Genomic DNA, 4,325 nt, shown 5'->3' on the forward strand with positions numbered 1-4,325 from the left:
CATTATCACGTGCGAGGCCTTCCTCCGCATTCCCCCACATTTCGGCTTGAGGCTCAAGACCTTTAATGTGAAGCCGAAGATAGTTGAGGGGATACAAGCGGAGTGCGGTGGTGCTACAATGAGCAAACTCATCAACGCTTCTTGGCTAAAAGGATCCTTCACAGAATCTTCCGACTTATGGCAGCGGGAGTGGTTTTACAACACTGAACCCCGTGGTACCAAGTGGGCAGCTACACCTGCGTTCCGATCTGGCCCTCCAGTTCAGCTCGCATCATGGGTCAATAAGGGGTTGGACTGGGGATCAATCGATGAAGTGCAGACTCTACAGAGCCGCATCCGGAGTCTCCTTGAGAAGAACACCGAACTCATCGACGTGATTCAAGTAATGTTAGTCCGCCGGGTCCTCCCGTGCCTGCGACGGCCCCTCCGTATGTGGGAGTTCAATCTAGAAGGACCACGAACCCTTCAACATTTCTTCGGTGCGATGCACAGAGCAATGTGGAAGTTATTTTTCGGGACACGAAAACACTGGTCGGACACCACCGAGGACATCGGCCTCGACTGCAACCATCCGGATACCTCGGTAAGCACTTGACTCCTGAACACAACTTAGTTAAATATCCTGTTATAAGATACTGAGAAAACCATCTTCTTCCAGGGCAGGATAAAGAAGGCGGAGCGAATTAGGTGTTCGGCCCCTCTTCCCGAAGACTCGGCTAGTCCTGTGCTAACAAGGATGCTGGCCCCGGCGCCATACCAGGTGCCGGTGAAAGAGGACAATGAGGAGAGCAGGAAGGCCAAAGGCAACCTCCATTCCGAAGGTACACCAAACACCATGTCCCGGGAGATTAAGGCTCCCTCTTCCGAAGACAAAAGAGAAGGAGAAGCTGACATCCTTTCTCCCCATGGTAAGAAAAGGGCCGCCTCCGAAGTTTGGGAGGTGATGGATCCTAAGCGAGGTAAGACGCCCCTGTCAGGCGGTTCGGGCTCGGAAGGCGACGTTGTCGCACAGTTCCTCCATAAGGACAAGCCTTTAGCCGAATCGTAAGTGAACAAAGGTGTTTTAAACATATCCTGTTCCTTTTCCTCTTACAAGGGTAACATCTAGAATATATGTTTTGCAGTCCGGCACATAGTCTTCCTCAACAATCCTCCTGCTCGGGGGATCTTCTTTCGGAGATGATGGAAAGCGAGACGCCTCCACAAGCTTCCTCGCCCAATAGGGCGGACGACTTCGAGGTGTCGTCCCGGAGGATCTCTCCCGATCAACAGAGGATAACGGAGACAATGCCCCAAGGTGTGACCTCAGACGGCCAGGGTCCGAGGTGTGCAATCCTTACAGGGACCAACAATAAAGGCCCCGTATTATCCGGTTTACACCCGGAGACGACTCTAGGGTCGAGCAACCATATCCTTTCAAAGGGAGGCCGTACTCCCACAACTGTTTCCAGGAATCCGGAGGCGCCGGATACATTGATGGACATGTTGCGATATTCGTCCATCTCAGAGGAACATCGTACCTTGATGGGTACGGTGGTTGAGAGGATTCTGTCCGCGAAAAGCGGATTGAATGAAGCTTTCATGAGCTTGCTAAGAAGCTTCGAGGTACGTAATGTTATATTTTCGATTGTGCTCTACACACAAAATGCACCTGTGTATAGATAGTAGCCCCTGAGACTCTGGTTGGCGTCCAAAGGGAGGCAATAAGGGGATCGAAAAAGATGTGCCAGGAAGTAATCTAATTAATTGGAACACATGTTGTTACCTCCATGACGACTGCCCACGCTACAGAGGTTGCAGGTCTGAAGCAAAAACTTGATGTGGCAGATGGCGACATCACGCTTATTAACAGGCGACTCGACGAGGCGCAAGGTATGTTTTGGGGCGGTCAGTGTATGTATGTATAATAATATGAGCACGAAGCTAGAATTATATTCTGAGACATGTGTATCTGCAGATAGTGCTGCCGCGGTGGAGACCCTTCGGGCTGAACTTGCCCGAGCCAAGGAGCAAGCCCGGATGAGTAATGTGGCTGTCAAGAAGGCAGTTGATGAGTTAAAAGCTGGACAGGCTGCTCATCGCCAATGTGAGGAGAGAATGTCTACTATGGCGTGCAAGCTAAAGGAAGCCACTGTCCGGTGCGAATTCCTCGAGAGGGATAACAAAGCCAAAGCGGCCGATCTCGACAAGGCCTTACAAGAGGCGAGAGAAGCACGATCTGAGTCTAGAGCAGCTCAGGAAGAGATCCGGCAAGCTGGGGAGATAGCGGCCGGTAAGCCTTTCTTATTACAGACTAAATTCGGCGATCCGAAGTATTCCCCGCTTAATCAAACGTGGAGCTCTCCAGATGCATTCTTGGACTTGCCGAAGAGTGCCTCTGATGCGGCGTAGTTTTACGAAGCGCAAGAAGGGTATGCAAAGGAGAAGCTTTTCTGGTCACAATTCGGCACGCCAAAGCGCCCGCTGTTGCTGAACGAACAGATGGCCCATTGGGCCGAGCTCCACAAGATATCCGGCTCTGCCATGAAGGACGTCGTGGTCCGTCTATGGCCTACTGAGCCAATTCCAAATAGTTATTTCGGTTTGGTGCAGCGACTTGTTGATGCAGTGCCGTGTATCGGCGCCGTTAAGCGGTCAACGTGCATTGAAGGTGGACGGATGGCCTTTGCCCGCGTGAAGATGTACTGGGCGAAGATGAAGGCCACCGATATTGCAGCGAAAATTCCACCCAAGGGCAAGGAGCATCACACGCCAGAGCATTATTTCGAGGATGTCTTAGAGGGTGCCCGCTTGATAGAGGGTCAGTGCTCGAAAGATATGATATTCGAGTGAAATGTATTTGAAATTGTAAAAACAATATTATGATATTTTAAGGCTATGCCTAAAAGTTTTGGCTCCTCCCGTGTGGCTGTTTTGGTATGATCTGAATGTTTTCCAGTCGTCGGCTTCAGCCCCTCGCATAAAATACTGGGGTGTTCGGAAAAGCACTTGATCACTCTTGACCCAACGTCTTGGTCCGTGAAGGAGGTGTCAATGCGGCGAACTAGGCAATCGGACTATAGGGATTTAACACTTCCACTTAGCCGTAGGAGTTTGACGGTGGGTCTATGATATAGCCCCTGGTATGTATGCAGTTATCCGAATACGGTGCGTTACATGGGTGACCTTAAGAACGGCCCTTCGTGTAATACGGAAGGAATCGCGAAAGATTCTAGTACGTCATCGAATGGTTGACCAGCTGTCGCCGCATCATGACAATCAGTTTTCGGCTTTCTCTACTGAGGTGCTCATCCGGATAGACCGGGACACAATCGCAGTAGTTCTCCCTTTACTACCCTAGCCGATATAGCGGAACGTAAGGTAGTAAGCACAGGAGCCGGGCAACCCAACTATTGACCAAAAACATGATTCGGAGCTGGTGCATATAAGGACAAACTCGTGACGCCGAAGTGTGCTATAAAGCTGTTCGGACTTGTCGGCAACTCATTTATTCCCGTATCGAGCCCCTAGCAATCTTCCCCGAGGTGCGAGTGTGAAACAACCGGAAAAAATTCAGCTCTTTAGAAAAAGCGAATACTGGATACGGATTATGTTCACTGGAACCTAATTGATATGTTAATTGCCATTTTACAAATAATAACGCCACGACCCAGGCAATTTGACATGCCGGTGGTCGAAGGCTGAGGGAGAAGGCAATTTACATGCTCGAAATAGAGAGTGCGGTCTACACAAAATTATATGGACCTCCTGTCGCACGTCTGCACCGCCTTGCCTCAGTGAAAGGATTCTTTAACAGGAATAACCTTTGGGTAAGTGTATGAAGCCGAACTCCGAAAGAGTCCATGAGATGACCAGTGTTTGAGCCACTTGTGATAGAAGATAAAAATGGTTAGAAAAGAAAAGGAGGAAATGGGAGTGCTTGTAGGCTTGTCCGTATTGTGCCTCCGCCGATGACCAGGGTATTTTAAGTACATAATTATGCATGCGCGGTATAAGCATCGTGTGTGTGTGAGGTGAACGACGGAGGCCGAACTGCTAATATAGCTCTGAGATTGATCGGTTCCATTTAATAGAGACCGGCGGCTTAATGGCCGATGAGTTATGCAGCTTGATGAGGCCGCTTTGTACTTCGGCTGTAATAGCCGTAGTATGGTCCTCTGTATGGAGGGAGTGTTCCGTATTTCCTTTTATTGTCATGACACCACGTGGACCGGGCATTTTAAGTTTTGCGCGGGCGTAGAGTGGGACCACATTAAAACGAGCAAAAGCGGTATGCCCTAGAAGTGCATGGTAGCTACTGTGGAACGGGGCAATATCAAGGGTCA

The sequence above is a fragment of the Aegilops tauschii genome, chromosome 3 (genome assembly GCF_002575655.3).
Source record: "Aegilops tauschii subsp. strangulata cultivar AL8/78 chromosome 3, Aet v6.0, whole genome shotgun sequence".
NCBI lineage: Eukaryota > Viridiplantae > Streptophyta > Magnoliopsida > Poales > Poaceae > Aegilops > Aegilops tauschii.